At 44.7% G+C, this 18914-nt stretch overlaps 1 protein-coding gene across 1 annotated transcript in view; it reads left to right on the forward strand.

Annotated features, from left to right (window-relative positions):
- Positions 1–18914, forward strand: part of Lrrk1 (leucine rich repeat kinase 1) — a 138270-nt gene that overhangs the window by 24971 nt on the left and 94385 nt on the right.

Genomic DNA, 18914 nt, shown 5'->3' on the forward strand with positions numbered 1-18914 from the left:
CGGAGAGGGCATTGTTATCTTTACATGAAAGGAAATCAGGAGTGAGGAGTTACTTTAAGTTTGTAGACATACATACATACATACATACATACATACATTCATATGAAAGAGAGAGAAAGAAAGACAGAGACAGAGAGAATCAATAAACATTTGGGAACCTTTGTGTGTCATTCTATGAAGAAAAATGCCAATCATTCCATGAATATAGTATGTTCCCAGGTTTTACAGATATCTGATAAGGTGAGGAAATTTACTATCTAACATAGTGAGGGTGCAATTTTATTTCCCTTTCCTTAAATTTTTCAACTAATAGTGACTAATACAATTTTATAACTAATAGTTGTATTGTACTTTGAATGTGAAAGGTCTCCTATTGTTTATGGTTTAACCATGTGGCCACCAGTTTATAGATTTGCTTAGAAGGTTCAGGAACCATTAGGAAATGGTGTCTCTCACTATCATCCTGGCAGGAAGTATTGTGGCAGAGAACATGGCATCAGGCAGGCATGGTATTGGAGAAATAGCTGAGAATCACATCCTGGTCCAGAAACACAGAACCGGGTCTAACGTTGGCACCTCATGGTCCACCTGTAAGGAAGACACACTTCCTCCAACAAGATCAGACAGACAGAAGCACAGGGATGGCTGCACTGATGCTCGTCACTTGCACATTACTTCTACTGTGTCTTGTGCCAAGGAGCTTTTCCCCAGGCCTCTTTTGGTAGTTTCACATCTAACACTTAAGTCTTTAATCTGTGCCAAATTGAATATGGGACATCGTTTAGCATAAAGACCCATCCTCACTCTCTTTATAATTAGATCTTCAGTTTTCCAATACATTTTCTTAAAGGAGGTATCCTTCTGTCTCTGTGTACACCAGATGCTTTGTCAGAGATTAGTTGATTGTATATGTGTGGATTTTCTTCTGGGCTCTCTGCTTGGTTTCACCCATCTGTCTATGTGAATGATGGAAACATACTGTTTTGATTACTGCAGCTTTATGGTGTAGTTTGTAACCAGTGTGTATGATACTTTCAGTTTTGTCTTTCAACAAGACTGCTCTAGCTCTTTGGTGGTGGAGGCAGTTGTGGTTCCAGTTTGTTTTAGGAAGTTTGGTTGTTGCTGCTGTTTTGTTTTGTTTGGTTTGCTTTCTATTACTGTATCAAATACTGCTGGATTTTAATAGAAGTTGCACTGAATCTGAAAGACATTTTGAATAGTCTAGAAATTTTTACAGTATTAGTTCATCCACTCTAAGAATATGGTATGCCATCCCATTTGTTTGTGTTTTTGATTTCTCTCATCAAGTTTTCAGCAGGTCTTTTGATTCCTTGTGTTATATGACAGTTCCCTCTGTGATTGAAACAATTCATCCTGCAGGAAAATCCTTAAGCAGTTAAGTACACAACTCAAAATATCTTCAGGAAGTCCCTGAAACTGACCAGATTCACTAGGCCCCTCCCTTTCAGAATAAATAATAAAAGGCTGAGAGTCTCCCTTAGATAGAAGGAAACTGAGCTGCAAAGACCCTGAGACCAGACCAGAGGCCTGGAAGAAGCAGAAACCAGATGAATTACTTGGAAGAGGTTTAGACCAACTGAGGCACCTGGGGAGGACACTCTCCAAATCATTGAGGTACCTAAAGGCTATGCAGTGTGCTCCAGGTTCCCAGAATTTGTAAGCTGTCACTCATGCTGGCGAGGGCTTTGGTGATGCAGCTGTTTTTGAGCCGTTTCTCCTCATATAAGTAATCTTTCACCCATATTCCTGTAAGTAAACCCAATAAAACTCATTGGTTCATAAAGTTGGACTTTGGTAGTATCCATTCTTCAGTCTGTCATGGGATCCCTCTCTGGGGTGAATAGATTTTTGTTTTATGTCTCTCCATAACATGTTTTGTCATACAACTTCTTAGTTAAATTTATTCCTGAGTATTTCTGTAGTTTTTGTAAATGATAGTGTTTCTTGAATTACTTTTCTGATCTTCCATGTTATTGTGTAGAAGTGCAGGGGATTATATGTTGATCTTGTGTCCTTTAACAGCTGGATCTTTTATTAGCTTTAATGGCTCGCCGTGATGGAAACTGTGGCCCTACCACATGGGGTCTTTATTGTGCAGAGGTTCTTTTCTTCCATACCTCGCTTGTTGACAGTTTTTGTCATGAAACTATGTTGACTATCGATGGTTTAGATGCGTCCACCGAGATGATCTGTTAACGTGTGTCACAGTTATTGTTTGGCATATGTTGAGTCACCCTTGAACCCGAGGATAAACCTCAGCCTCACTTGGTCATGGCATGTGATCTTTTCAATGTGCTGTTGAACTTAGTTTACAAGTATTTGGCTGAGGATGTTGGCACCTATATTCATCCTCTTTATTGACCTATAATTTCCCCCTTTTATTAATTTATTCTTTGACAATTTATATGTATATAATTATATACTTCTTATATATAAATGTATATAATATTCTTGTCATCTGTTACTCTCTCTCTCTCTTAGCCTCTTCCCATTCCCTTAGCTCCCCTCCTCTCACCAGATTCCAACCCACTTCCATCCCTTGTTTGCGTTGTTACTTTGTGACCCACTGGGCTTAACCAGGCCCACCCCACAGGATAGAAGCTATTCGCTGAACTTTGAGTAACTCACCTGTGACAACATCATGAGAAACAAAGAGTTCCTCTTTTAACAGCCAGCTTCTGGCCTTTGCTCCCCTGAGAAGGTGACCTGTGAGCTCCTGCCTCATCTGTGACCAAATGTTTTAGGCCTCGGAATTCCGCAGACCCTGTGGAGGCAATCACAGTTTCTTGAGTTCTGAGTACCATGACCATGTCATGCCTACAGGGTGACGTTCAACGCCCTCTTCCCAACCACCCAATTCTTACGTTCTTTCTAACCCAGTCCCCATCCTCCCTGAGCCTTGGAAGGGGAGCGATGAGTGTCTCATTTAAGGCTGACCACTCATTACTTGTTCTCAGAGCTTTGACCAACCATGAGTCTCAGCATTAGCCTCCATTCTCTGACAGAGGTTGAGGGCAGTGCCAGTCCCAAGGCCACTGAACATTGAGCTCCTGGAAATTTTTTTCTTACAGTGTCCTTATATGATCTCAGTAGGCCAGTATCATAAAATGATTTTGAAAATTTTCCATTCCCTTCAATATTTGAGACCATTTTGGAAGTATTGTCACCAATTCTTCCACCTTGATAAAATTCACTTCTGCAGATATCTAGTCATAGGATTTTCTCTGGGGGTGTTGTTGTTGTTGTTGTTGTTGTCGTTGTTGTGACTCTCACAGTGTCCCTCTGCCTGTTTATACCTCTTATTCACACATAATTCATTCTTGTTTATTTCTAAGATTTATTTTTATTGTTGTTAAGTATGCATGTGTGTGCACACAGGTATGTGCACATGAATCTGGGGCCTGTGGAGGCCAGGGCCTTTGGAGACACAGGCAGTTGTGGGCCACCCAACATGGGTACTGGGAACCAAACTCAGGTCTCCTGCCTGAGTAGTATGTGCTCCTGCCACTGAGCTGTGTTGCAATACTTGGTATGATTCCAGTCTTCCTGGGTGCATTAAGCTTTCTTTTCAGCCTATCATATGCTTTGTTCTGGATAATGTCTGCTCTCCCTGAGGAGAATCTGGACCCTCTTGCCAGGTGGACAGCTCTGCATGTACCTATTTGCTCCATTCAGTCAGCTGTTGTTCAAGTCTATGGTTTCTTTTTTGATTTTTTTGTCTGAACCATTCATAGTAGAAACTAGGTAGCAAAGATGGCAACTGTTGTTACATTGTTAGTTATTTTTCTCTTCAGTTAGTACTTGTGATGTCAGACACATGCATATGTGCTTGTCTCTGTATGTATATATGTGTGTGTATATGTGTATGTGTATAGTGGCATATAATTATTAAGTCCTCTAATAAACTGACCATTTGATTATTGTATAATGACCTTCATTTCTTAGGACACATTTTTACTAACATTGTGTTTTGTCTAATATAAATACACTTCTTTATTTCCCCCCACTTTATTGAAGGTAGGCTCTTTTCTCATATGATCTATCCTGATTACAGTTCCCCCTCCCTTCATGCCTCCCCCATACCCCTTTATACCCAGAACCCCCCCTCTCTCCACCTCATTAGAGAAGAGCCGGCTTCCATGAGATAACAACCAAACATGACAAAATAAATAATAATAAGATGGAGAAAAACTTTCATATCCAAGTTGGACATGGAGGAGGAAAAGAAAGGACCCAAGAGCAGAGAGCAGAGACCCTTGTTCACACACTCAGGGATCCCATAAAAGTACCAAACTGGAAGCCATACCAAACTTATCAGAGGACCTGGTGCCGACCCGTGCCAGCCCTGCGCTCCCTGATTCAGTCTCAGTGAGCTCGGATGAGCCTTGATTCTGAGGGCAGTGCTCTGCTGGGGTCCTCCACCCCCTCTGGCTCTTACAAGCTCTCTGCCTCCTTTCTTATAGTGAAAGTCTCTTCTTAGTCCCTGTTCCCAAGAAATACGTTTGTCCTTTCATTTTCAGTCTGTGTGTGTCCCCTGTGGGCAGCAAAGCATTTTCTATTTTTTCCTACTTGGGACTTTCTCTGCCTTTTGATTGGAAACGACAATCCATTCAGATTGAAAGTAACTGTGGATGGTGAAGATTTACTCTGGGACTGGAAAAGTGGCTGAGTAAATTGGGAGCACATGCGCCTCTTCCAAGGGACCTGGTTCTGTTCCCAGCACCCATCAGGTAGCTCACAACTATGTGTGACTCCTGCTTCTGAGGATCAACTGCTCCCTTCTGGCTACACACACACACACACACACACACACACACACATACACACACACACACACGTCTACACATGTGTGTGTATATATATGTGTATATATGTATACACATTTGTGTATTTATGCAGATGTGCAGACACACACACATACACACACACACACACACACATATTATAAAAAAGGTTTACATTTTTTTTACCATTCTGTAGTTCCTTTCTCTTCCTTCCTGGTGTTGATTTTCTGTGGTAATCTTAAGCAGCATTTTAAGAGAACAGTGCTGTCAATGTAAGCAGTCGGGGTGTTTTGTTTCTACATGCTAAATGTTTGGGGAAGTGGTTGTTGTTTTCCCTAGACAGGGACTTTTTTCCCATGGGTGGGGGCAGGGCTACATCTTAGCAGCTGTGAAGTCACAGTCTTTCTGTCTTGGCCTCCTAGGTGCAGGGATCACACCCAGCTACCTTGGATGTTTAGTGAGCTTCAGCAGCAGGCCAGGCCATGCCTGTCTGTGCATAGCTCATGCCGACCTGCCTGGAGTGAACACTAAGGGAGCTTAATCCACCTTCACCTCTGCTCCTCCGCACTGTCGTGTGCTAGGCGGGACCTGTTTGTTGACCTTTTAGCCTGACTCACACATGACTCCAAGCTAAGCCCCAACAGCCACCAACTTACCCGTTGCACTGACATTGCCTGGTCCAGGGCGGCTGGAGAATAAGAACCTCACACTTCATAGTTTCTTTAGAAATTATCTGACTTAAGGTTTCTAACTTCATTTTTGAGTAATGACAACGGCATTGTCTCTCTCCAGAGCCCAGCAAGGGTCAGGCAGGTGCTAAACACTGCCCACACCTTCATGCTCTTGACCCTGACCACAGAGCCTCTGAACTGGCCAGGTTCCACCTCTAGTCACTGAAGGAAAGAGGTCATAGAAGCATGCCAGGGACCCCAAGAAGGGTGCTGATGACAGGGGCAGGGGTGGGAGCCATGGGTGTGTGCAGGTGGCGATCCCACTCTTCTGCCCCTCTCTGGAGCTCTCTCGGGGTCTCCTTGGAGCACTTTGTGTCTCCAGCTGTGTATTCATTCCTACGTGTATGATTAAGTTTCAGATCCTCGTGTGAACTGGAAAGCCCCAGAATATTACCTGGAAGTTGTGTAATTTTTGATCTGACATGTGTCCTGTGAACATAATTCTAAAACAGCCTGCTTTGGGGAACAGAGGGGAAATGGGGGCATAGGAGGCAGTGAAGCTATTCTTGGAAAGAAAATTCCAGAAAGGCCCTGAGTAGATCACTCTTGCCCTTCACTGGGAGGATCCTTCGTCCCTAGGCCACGTCACATCAAGTGCAGTGGGACAGGACTATATAGTTCAGTGGTTCTCAACCCTCAATTCTGTGACCCTTTAATACAGTTTTTCATGTTGTGGTAACCCCCCCAACCATAAAATTATTTTTGTGGCTACTTCATAAATGTAATTTTGCTACTGTTATGAATTGTGGTGTAAATATCTGTGTTTTCCGATGATCTTAGGCAACCCCTGTGAGAGGGTTATTTGACTTCCAAACAGGGTCATGACCCACAGGTTGAGAACCGATGCCACAGCCAGCTGACCACCCTCCTGGCACACAGAGAGTACTGAGGAAGTGTTTGTGGATGCCTGTTGTGTGGCGGACAAATTGCTATACACCTGCAGCAGCGAATCAGTGGGGCCTGGTCTGAGGGAAGCGCTGGACAGACAGCCTCCCAAGGGGCAGGATCTGGGTCAGGTCAGACTCCCGTAGACAGGGGAAGGAGAAGGAAGCTCACAGGGAAAGTCCATGATTGCTCATTTAGGGATCCCCATCTGTGGAGGGTTCTGAGCGGAGGAGAATGTTATCCAGCAGGGAAAGGGTGGGGAGGGAAGGAAGGACACTGGGGTCCATTGAGGAAATGAAATTACACACCACTGTCTCCTAGGGACCAGAGTGGGAAGAAGGGGCTTGGGACCCTTTGTGCACACATCTGTTCTTTTTGTTGGCTTATGTGGAATGTGTGGCCCAATCGTTCATAGGTTTCTTTCTACTAAAGAGGGAGATTCAAAGACCCTGAATGCTTGCCAAGCCCTGGGCAGCTGTAAGATGCAAACCTAGAGCTTGCACCCCATTCTGGAACCTTAATTACAATTCTGTTACTCCATGTTTTACTTAGCACACTTCTCAGTAAAGGGCACTGGAAGCTCCTAGTGTCTTGTCTTATGTGTTCCCATTTGTTTGGGTTTTTATTTTTTCCCTTCCTTCCTTTGGGCCTATCTCTATAATGAAGAAGTCGGCTTCTGTTAGGAAGCTGACTGTGTTCACTAGAAAAGCATACTTTGATAAACATTGATGTTTTAGTCATAACAGAGAAATAACTGGAAATTCAAGAAGAGAGTTTTACAGAGATGACCTGAGATACATTCACGCAAGAATGCCCACCTCCCTACCCTCGATTCCCTGGCACTGGGGCATCTATTGAGCCTTCATAGGACCAAGGACCTCTCCTCCCATTGATGCCTGACAAGGCTGTCCTCTGCTACATATGTGGCTGGAGCCATGTGTACTCCTTGGTTGGTGGCTTAGTCCCTGGGAGTTCTAGGGGTACTGATTGGTTGATACTATTGTTCTTCCTATGAAGTTGAAAACCCCTTCAGCTCCTTCAGTCCTTTCTCTAACTCCTCCATTGGGGACCCTGTGCTTGGTCCAATGGTTGGCTGCGAGCATCCACCTCTGTATTTGCAAGGCTCTGGCAGGGCCTCTTAGGAGAAAGCTATATCAGGCTCCTATCAGTAAACATTTCTTAGTAGTGGGTGAAGGAACACCCTCATAGAAGTGGGTGGAGAAAGGATGGGATAGGGGGTTTCTGGGAGTGGGAGAAACAGAGAAAAGGGGATAACATTTGAAATGTAAATAAAGAGAATATCCAATGAAAAGTGTTTGTATTTAACAAAAATGTGAAAAATATAGAATATATACATGTTGTACCATGTTAAAATGGAGAAAATTATTAGTCTATTGGCTAAAACACATCCAAATGTGTTTCATTTACATGACAGTAAGTAGAAATTACAGTGATGTAAATAAGATTCTGGTTCTACCTGATATGCACTGTATGTTAATAAAGTCTACACATGGCTTTCAACAATAACAACAATAACAAAGAATGCCCTCCTTGAGAAACAGTTGCCTTGTCTGCTCCCTGTGTGCTATGTGGTGGGATGGTCCACATTCACGTATTTCAGTTGTCACAAGCATCAGAACACGCGGAAACGAGTATCTTCATGCAGACAGCTTTTGTGTGTGTGTGGGGGGTGTATATGTGTGGGAGTGGGGGTGGGTATGTGTGTGTCTGTGGGTGTGTGTCTGTGGGTGTGTGTCTGTGTATATTTTTCTGTGGGTGTGTGGGTGTCTGTGTGTTTGTGGGTGTGGGTGTGTCTGTGGGGTGTGTCTGTGGGTGTGTCTGTGTGTCTGTCTGTGGGGGGGGTGTCTGTGTGTCTGTGGGGGGTTGTGTCTGTGTGTGTGTATCTCTCTGTGTGTGTACGTGCACACACACATGTGCACCATGAAGAGGAACATGCAGCATCTACCCCTTACTGCCCTGTGACAGGGTCTCTCTAAGCCAGACGCTTGCTGCTTCAGCTGGGCTAGCTGGCCCTGGGCTCTCGGGATCCGACTATCTCTACCCTACCCAGTGCTGGGTTATAGGCACTCACAGCCACATTGGGCATCATTTTATTTTATTTTATTTTAATGTTTGTGTACCACATGTATGCCTGGTAGCCATGGAAGCCAGAAGAGGGTGACAGATACCCTGGAACTAGAGTTATAACTTCTTGTGCTGCCATGTGGGTGGTGAGAATTGAACTCAGATCCTCTGGAAGAACAGCCAGTGCTCTGCACCACTGAGCCATCTCATCAGCCACATGCCTGGATTTTTTTTCAGTGGGTGCTGGCAATTAGAACTCAAATCCTTCTGCTTAAAGAGCACACGTGCTTACCCACTGAGCCATCTCCCCAGCCCACTTTTATTTAGTTCATTTTTAAAGGCTAGGCATTAAACCCATGGCCTCACACATGCTAAGCATGCCACACCACAGAACCACACCATCAGTCTTGCATAGAGATTTTAAATATGTGGATTGTTCCCTTGGAGATGGTTCTAAGCAAACAGAACTGTGATGAAAAAGGATGTTCCAATGTCCTGGCATTTATAATCATAACCACCTCAAAGATCAGACTGGGAATTATTGGTTTTTAGCTTTTATATCTTCATATTGGAATATTTTCTATTGTGCTGTGGGTATGGAGTTAAAGGTATTGTCTTTTCTCTGGGTTTTCTCTCTCAGACCAAAGGTTCATTCTTTTATAAATCAGCTCCTGCTTGTTTACCATCCTAAGTCCTTCAAACATCCCTAATTGTGCAGAGGGCATGGTTTCTGCTGCACATGTTTAAAAGTAAACTCCAGGGGAAACTACTGCATTGACTTAAGCTGTCTCAGCAGGCACCAGGTCAGCACATAGGAGGTATTAAGTGTCCATAGAGTGATGGAGTCGTGGGTCAGTGAGTTTTTGGAGAAGGATCTAAATTTAGGAGAGAAGTCATCATCAGGCCTGCATCTCACTGTCTCTCTCTGCCTCTTGCCACTGCAGGAGCTGAAGGATGACTGCTTCCATTTCTGCTTTGGCTTTTCCATCCAGGGAGACAGGATCACCCACCTCAGTTACCACGCTCTTACCATGCACACCATGACTTAGTTTACGTTGAATAAGAATCTAATGTTTGGCTGGGAATGCGTAGCCTAGAGGACAGAAGGTTGTGCTCTGATGGCCAGGGTCCAAATATTAGCTGCGCTGTGCAGAGCTGGGCAACGCCAGCTTCCTGAGCCACCCCAGCCCTGGTCACCTTGTGGTAGGTGGGAATGAGATGCACGGCCTTGCGTGGGTGTTGGGGACGTTTCCCAGAGAATCCAGCAGAACTGAGAAATAACAAACGTCACCTGCTGAACCATTCTCATTTTTGATACCCATTAGTTCATATTTACAAATGAGAGAGTAAGAGGAAGAAGGAGAAGGAAGACATGGGAGAGAAGAGAGGGGAAGGGGGGGGAGGGGAGGGGGAGGAGGGAGAGGAGGAGGGGGAGGAGGAAGAGAAGATGGTAGGATGGTGCATCTTTTCCTGTGATGCATCTCTTAGCTCTCTCATTGCTGTGACAGAATGCCTGACAAGCACAACCTAAAAGAGAAATGTTTACTTTGCTCGTGGTTTCATAGGCTTTGGCCCATGGTGACGGGAGAGCAGAAGGGCAGACTAGCTCACAGCATGGCTGACAGGAAGCAGTGAGACACTGAGCATCCCTAAGGCTCCTAGCCTCAAGGGCATCTTCCCAGCCCCTTAGTGACTCCTCTGTAGAAGCCCCTCATTGAAACTCCAAGAACACCTATCTACCCCCTCAGTCCTTCAAGATCGACCATCCCAGGACTGGGGAAGGTGGCCAGGTAAGGGCACTTCCCATCAAACCTGATGACCTGAGTTAGATCCAAGGGACTCGTGTGATGGAAAGAGAGAGGCAGCTCCTAAAAGTTGTGTTCCACATAGACACAAAGGCATGTATATGTGTACACACACACAAATAAATGGATGGATGGATGGATGATAGATAGACAGACAGACAGACAGACAGATAGACAGATGATGAGAATATTTAAATTAACCACCCTCATGCTTTACATAAATGTGTACAATACTCTATATGCACAGTGCTCTGTGTGCACAGTGCTCTGTGTGCACAGTGCTGTATATACTTGATTCACTTTATGACTCACAGCGTCTCATTTGGAAGTCCCAGGAGGTCCTATATTGTAAAGCAGACATGGACACCCTATGCTCTCTAGTCAGAAAGCACGGGTTCTCTTCTCGCCCTGATCCTGTAGATTTCTGTGAACTCTTAACTGGCCTCCTGGCCTCCCTCATTTGTATGTGGCAGCCAGGACTTCTCCCTCAGAACAAGGCTGTGGGGACTATATTCAGTGACATCAGCCAAGCCCCTGTCCTACAGGAAAGTTCCAAGGGTCTACTTCCCTGATGTTGCCATCACCCCTGGCTGGCTGGCGCTTCACTGGCTGGCAGAGGAGCTCTGTAGGAAGTAGCAGTTGTAGCTTTTTTGTTTGTGATACGTTATTCTACAGGTTTATTCCTAAGAGAAAACCACAGGTCCACTACTAGAACCTCCTCTTGGGGCTGGCTACATGGGATTTTCTTCCTGCTTTATGAATAGTATGACATTTGTAATGTCTCTGGTGATGGCCACTGTACCATAAGATGTGCCAACTCCACTACACTCTCCCAGCAGTGAAGTTTATAAGTCTTTCCAGTTTTTACTGTGTCACATGGATGTGGACATAACGTGATATTTTAGATCAGTTTCAGTGTGTGTATCTGTGTGTGTGCAAGAGTGGTGTGTGTGTGTGTGTGTGTGTGTGTGTGTGTGTGTGTGTGTGTGTAATTGTATGTGGCTGTAGACCTGTGCCTGCCATGGTACACAAATAGAGCTTAGAGGACAACCTCTGACTTTACTCCTGATCTCTCTAACTCCTTTGAACAGAGTCTCCTCACCAATGTGTTAGCCTGGCCAGCTAGCCTGCCTGCCATCACTGGTAGGGGAATGCCGCCGTTCCAGGTGCATGCTGCCATTCCAGGTGCATGCTGCCATTCCGGGTGCATGCTAGCATTCCAGGTGCATGCTACTGTTTCAGGTGCATGCTAGAATTCTAGGTGCATGCTAGCATTCCAGGTGCATGCTAGCATTCCAGGTGCATACTAGCATTCCAGGTGCATGCTACTGTTTCAGGTGCATGCTAGAATTCTAGGTGCATGTTAGCATTCCAGGTGCATGCTAGCATTCCAGGTGAATGCTACTGTTTCAGGTGCATGCTAGCATTCCAGGTGTATGCTAGCATTCCAGGTGCATGCTAGCATTCCAGGTGCATGCTAGCATTCCAGGTGCATGCTGCCATTACAGGTGCATGCTAGCATTCCAGGTGCATGCTGCCATTACAGGTGCATGCTACTGTTTCAGGTGCATGCTAGCATTCTAGGTTCATGTTAGCATTCCAGGTGCATGCTGCCATTCCAGGTGCATGCTAGCATCCCAGGTGCATGCTAGCATTCCAGGTGCATGCTGACATTCCAGGTGCATGCTACTGTTTCAGGTGCATACTAGCATTCTGGGTGCATGCTAGCATTCCAGGTGCATGCTGCCATTCCAGGTGCATGCTAGCATCCCAGGTGCATGCTAGCATTCCAGGTGTATGCTAGCATTCCAGGTGCATGCTGCCATTCCAGGTGCATGTTACTGTTTCAGGTGCATGCTAGCATTCCAGGTGCATGCTAGCATTCCAGGTGCATGCTAGCATCCCAGGTGCATGCTAGCATCCCAGGTGCATGCTAGCATTCCAAGTGCATGCTACTGTTTCAGGTGCATGCTAGCATTCTAGGTGCATGCTAGCATTCCAGGTGCATGCTACTGTTTCAGGTGCATGCTAGCATTCCAGGTGCATGCTGCCATTCCAGGTGCATGCTAGCATCCCAGGTGCATGCTAGCATTCCAGGTGCATGCTAGCATTCCAGGTGCATGCTAGCATTCTAGGTGCATGCTAGCATTCCAGGTGCATGCTGCCATTCCAGGTGCATGCTAGCATCCCAGGTGCATACTAGCATTCTAGGTGCATGCTACTGTTTCAGGTGCATGCTAGCATTCTAGGTGCATGCTGACATTCCAGGTGCATGCTGCCATTCCAGGTGCATGCTAGCATCCCAGGTGCATGCTAGCATCCCAGGTGCATGCTGACATTCCAGTTGCATGCTAGCATCCCAGGTTCATGCTCATTCCAGGTGCATGCTAGCATCCCAGGTGCATGCCAGCATTCCAGGTGCATGCTGCCATTCCAGTTGCATGCTAGCATCCCAGGTTCATGCTCATTCCAGGTGCATGCTAGCATTCCAGGTGCATGCTACTGTTTCAGGTGCATGCTAGCATTACAGGTGCATGATAGCATTACAGGTGTATGCTGCCATTACAGGTGCATGCTAGCATTACAGGTACATGCGGCTGTTCCAGGTGCATGCTGTTGTTATAGGTGCCTTTGGGTTTGGTGCCTTCTGAGGATTTGAATTCAGCTCATCAGGCTTATATAGTGAGTGCTTTTACTTATGCTATTTCCTGATTGTGTTTTCTTTTTTTTTAATTAAAATAGGTCCTTTATGTGATTCCTCCCATAGATCAGTCTGTATATATGATCATCCATCAGTCTTTTACTAATAAAAATTCCCAAAGATTAGGGGAGACTATCCATGGAGCTCTAAGCCTATACCTGGGAGCTTTGCTGGAATAAAACTCACTCATCTCAGGATTACAGCTTCCAGCCCAGCCCCTGCTTTGCTCTCTTTGCTGATGCTGATGCTGGTGCAGCAGCTAGCAGGCATAACGGAGATGAGTATTAGCCATCTGGAGCCAGCAGGAATTGCCTCGGAGGGTCACCTCCCTCCCCTGGCACCCTGTATCTTCTGCCTCTTCCCCCAAGGAAATAAAGGCTTGGATTTCACCGTAATGCGACCCAGAGGTAAAAACTGCAGCTGAAGCTAAAACCTTCCTCTGGTGTCTGGAGAAGGGAGAAGCATCCTGCTCTCTGAGGGCTACTGAAGCCAGAGTCACCAAGGCGAGCGCTGAAGTGCAAAGAGGGTGTCACCTCTGAGGAGGCCCAGCCTTCCTTCGGTGCTGTGGCCACATGGGGACTCAGTGGAGGAAGGTCATTAAACAGCTCTGACCAGGTTGGTAGCATAGAGTCCTGGAATGTGCTTGTCTTTGTTCTGCAGTGAGCGGAGGACTGACGGGTCAGTTGACCCTTTTGTTGGTCTGTTGATGGAAGTGAATGTGATCAGCAATGTCATGGGTGAGCCAATAAAATGGCAGTGACTTTTCTGAATGTCATAAACGTGTCTCTCAAATGTAAAGACACCATACACTTTAAATGGACAGTCTTTGCCTCCTGTCATATACAGTTACTTCAATACTACTGCAAGAACTCTTTCTCTCTCTCTCTCTCTCTCTCTCTCTCTCTCTCTCACACACACACACATACACACACACAGACAGACACAGACACACACACATGCATATACATGTACACACACATGCTATGCACATGCAGTCAAAATTAGATCTCAGAATTAAATCCTTTTTTATATAATTTCTTCATTGCCCTCTATTTGTAGGATAAAGCGGTAGAGAATATGTTTTTAGTTATTGTGTCGGGACAAATGGCAAGCCCTGATCTAGAAGAAAAGTTAAGAACTGCTTTGAAACAGAATATCCTCAGAGTCAGAGACAAAGGAGGTTGTGCTGCAGTGTGCCAGTGTCCGTGAGCTCCTAGGATAAGGGACAGGGTCCCAACAGCCTCGCTCTGTAATGTCTGTGGGATTCTGTTGCTATAAATCACCAGCAGATGAGGATCCTTTCTGCTAGTTTGTCTGTAGTCAGAATAATTTGTTTTCCTAAAACAAGAATTATGTAAGTACTTGGGATGGAGTTATTGCCAACTAACTCATTTCCCCTCAATGGGGCTGACACTGTAGCATGCTGTGGGAACCTGGCGGTATAAGCAGAATGCTGGGTTGAAAGCAAGACTCAAACACAAATGAGGTTTTCTTTCTATGGGTTTCCAAAGCGTTCACTTCTTTTAACCAATATTTCTTCCCATAATGAACTTGAATTTACCACCCGTGTCTGGAGCATCCAGGCTATGGCTGCACTCACGTTTGCCGTCATGTTCCTGGATGACTCCGCGTAGGCTGTGTCCACAACCCTTGCCAGGTGCCACATATCCGTTCCCCCATTCTGGTCAACTCTTTGCCAAATCTAACAGGCAGCTCTTTTAGAAGTTGAGTCTTTTTTAGAAGATGCCGTTGGTTCACCCTTCTTTGTCTCTGTGCACCTGGGCAGGTGGCTTAATTTGTATTAAAAGCAAATGACACACTTGTTTATAGTTGTATATACTGGGAAAGGTTGTTGCTATTTAGGAAGATAAGGACATAATAAAGACTGTAAGAAGAGTTTTTAATGTCTGAAACTAAGCTATTCAATATTCTATTTTCATACTAGCTCTTGCTACTTGTGGCATTCATGCTTGGTTGAAATAGAATAGATTCGGGAAGTCTCTATGTACTTGAAAGTCATACGATTTTCGAGTCTATATGAAGAATAGATTGATAAGTGTTTTATCATGTAAAAGAACAGTGTTGTTTTGAGCAAGGTGCTGAGTATGAATACCTGAATAAATAGATACATATAGCTAAACAATTTTATTGTTTTTAAACTTTTTATCAAAGTGACCAATTCACAATTATAGAACTGCAATGTCTTGGTGTTTTTTTTTATTTTTTTTTTTAGACATTCTTTTTTGAGACTTATTTATTTATTATATGTAAGTACACTGTAGCTGTCTTCAAACACCCCAGAAAAAGGGCATCAGATCTCATTACGGATGGTTGTGAGTCACTATGTGGTTGCTGGGATTTGAACTCAGGACCTTCAGAAGAGCGGTCAGTGCTCTTAACCACTGAGCCATCTCTCCAGCCCATGTCTTGGGTTTAAAAAAGTAAAAGTTCCATGAAAATCTTTGCCTGTACAAAAGGTATCTGATCATGGTAAGGCTGTCTTTAACATAAGGTGTTTTTCTGGCTTTCTACTCCTGGGGTATATGTAATTTCTCTACCATTTAAGACAAATCACTCATGCCACTCTAGTATAAGAAACTTGGAAATTAATTTAGAGAGCTTTCTGTAGTTTCTTTACTCATCTTTCACAACCCATCCTTAGTGCTCATTGTTAGATTCTCACGTTTTCCTTCAGTTAAATAAATGTTAAGCTTCATGTTTGGCATTTCTGGAAATTGCACAGGATTGGTAGTTAGCTGCGTGTACATGCATTAGTGCCCATGCAATAGCCTGATCAAAGTGGTTAGCTGCGTGTACATGCATTAGTGCCCAAGCAACAGCCTGATCAGAGTAGTTGGCTGCATGCACATGCATTAGTGCCCATGGAACAGCCTGATCAGAGTAGTTAGCTGCATGTACATGCATTAGTGCCCATGCAACAGCCTGATCAGACTAGAGCCCCAGCATAGAGTGCACATTGGCTGTTACAACTTAGGGACATTGCAGACCAAACAGAAAATCCCAATGCTGAGGAATTGAAAGTGAACGGGCAGTTCTAGATTCCCATGACACCTGCTACTCCACACAGCATTATTTAAATACAGTGCTAATATCAAGGCACTCCTGTAATTTCCCATGCACTGTGGGACCGGTATAGATGTAGGACTGTCATGGCTCTCCTTCATGCCATCCAGGATCTGGCTGCCCTCATGTTCCTAACACGAGCAGAAGCAGAGACATGCAGGCCCACTGGCTGATTGTGAGATAGTGCTGCTTGTTGAATTCTGAAAGCTGAACTGTGAGGAGATGAAGTGCGGTGCTGATGGTGGTTGACTCCGCCTCCTTCTCGTCCCTGCTAATGGTCCTTCTCCCTCCCAGCCTGCTCTCAGCTGGCTGTGAATAATTAATGGAGCCTGTCCTGTGAGCTGGGGAAAGAAGCTGCCATCTTCACATTGTGTAGCCACACTCACGCAAAGCTGTCTTGTCTTTCCAGAAGCAGAACCCAAGCTCTCCCCTCAGCCCAAGCAACACCCCACGCTTCAGGGATGCTCTCAGCCGTATGTGATGCTCTTTCTGTCTGGTGCTCTGAATTTTCAGAACAGTTGCCTTGGAAAGGGTCAGGTCCTAGCTCACAGTGTGTTGCAACAACTCCGGACAGTGTTCACTGTGCTGTGAGCAGCTTACCTCGGCTTCTGCACAAAGGGTTTTCTCTGGGTTGATAGGGACGCTCACACTGTATGTCAGATGGTGAGCCCTGCAGAGCGTTTCCCACTATAAACCTCATTTCTCCCAATGTATTGTTGTGGGAAAAAATTCCTATCATGCAGTAATACTGAAGGAATTGAACCAGGGTACACCCATACACCTACACCTAGAGGCTGACATGGGCCCACCCATTTCTAATGATTCTAAAGGAAGTTACCAACTTACTTTTTACCCTTAACTAATGTATGTGTGATGCCAATGATAGCTTTTTAGATATAAGCGTCTCCAGAGTGTGATGCACATATTTTAAATTGGCTTTTGATATATTTTAGTGGATACGGCATCCATGTAATATAAACTCCATCAGGATCTGGAACCATCAACGCAAGAGATGTCTTCATGCCCTGCCCCCACCCCACCCCCATTACCACCAAGAAATAGTACCCCTTTGTGCAAGGTTTTGTCTTCTCAGCATTTTGTTTCTGAGATTCGTATCTGCCATCGGAATGGTCAGTGGTCACTCCTCTTTAATATTAAGCAGTTATGGCCCCACAGTTTGCTTCTCTGTGCTCCTGTGGATGGACACCTGGGCTACTTGAAGTTTGGAGATTTCATGACTACCACTTTTATGAGCATTTTTGGATAACTATTTTGGGTATTCATTCTGGATAAAAGTCTAAGATTGGCACCGGCAGATCATAGGTCAGTGCATATGCCCTGAGACCAGCGGGACTGCCTATAATTTAATTATACATTTTACATTGTAGGCCACCAGGCCTGGGCATTCTGGTTGTGCATGCCTCTTTAAAGGCTAGAGCTCCAGTGGGCGTGTAGTGTGTGTTGTCGAGGATTTGTGTTTTTCTGATGGGCAAAGGTACTGAGTTCTTTGACTGTCCTTTGACTCTTTAAAATTCTGAGTTCCTTTCAAACCTTTGACTCTTTAAAATTGGGTTGTTTATCTTTTGTTATTGTTATAGTATTTTAAAACACTCTTTATGGTAATCTATATACCACTTCTTTCCAGATATGTTTTAAAACATTATGCGCATTCCATACTAGAATTTGCCTGTTTCTTTACAGGATTCCTTTTGATGAGCTTATATAATGTTAAACTCTTAACCTAGTCTAATTTAGCCATTTCTCATCACTCCCACGCTCTTTAGTCAAGTGTAATTTCACAGTTTTCTTCATGTTTTCTGGGGCTCTCTGTATTGGCCATCTCTTCTCCACCAAGACAAAGAATGCACACTTGCTACTTGATAATAAAGGAGGCTTGCGTAGGTCACAGTTCTGGAGGCTCAGAACCTGAGTGAGGCCACAATGGGTCGGCAGAGGTCGGGGGACCTTGTGGTGGACGCCAGGCAGCCCTGGATGTGCAGGGCCAGCAGGTCATCACACCTTGAGAGTGAGAGCTTCAAAAGCCTTGGTCACCTAGACCTCCCAAGAGCCTTCATCCTTTAAAGCACCTTCCAGTAGTACCATCTCGCTACCAATCCTTAAATACCATCAGATCTAAGAGACACTCAGGCCATAGCAAACTATTAAGGAATCTTGTTTTCTCTGAAGTCTTAGGGTCTTAATAGTTTTAACCTCTATAGTTTAGGTTCATGATCCATCTCAAGTTAACTTCCGTGCACTATAAGAGACAAGCATCTCTTACATTTAATTTTACATATGTGAGTAAGGAGTTTTGCCTGCATGTATGTATGAAAAATAGTACAGTGCAGTGCCTTCAGAGTCCCAGAGAGGGGGGTCAGATCCCCTGGAACTGAAGTTACAGGCAGATGTTCACAGATGTTCACTGCCGTGTGGATGCTGGAAACTGAAACCTAGCACCTCTGGAAGAGCAGCAAACACTATTAACTGCTCAGTCCCCTCTCCAGCCCCAGCAATGAGGACATCGGTTATGTTGGTACCATCTATTGAAAACTCTTTCTCCCCATTGGGTTTTGGCGCCTTTGTTGAAAGTTAATTAGATGGCCAAATATGAGTATATGCTATATATGTGTGTTCATTTGTGCACGGGTGTGCATGTGTGTGTTTATGTGGCGTGTGTTTGTATGTGTGTGTGTGTGTTTTGTGTGCATGTGTCTGCATAGGTGTGGTGTATGTCTGTGTGCCTGCGCATGTGTGTATATGTGCGTGTGTATTTTGTATGCATGTGTTTATCTAGGTGTGGTATATGTATGCCTGTGCA

Source organism: Apodemus sylvaticus, chromosome 1 (genome assembly GCF_947179515.1).
Source record: "Apodemus sylvaticus chromosome 1, mApoSyl1.1, whole genome shotgun sequence".
NCBI classification, from domain to species: domain Eukaryota; kingdom Metazoa; phylum Chordata; class Mammalia; order Rodentia; family Muridae; genus Apodemus; species Apodemus sylvaticus.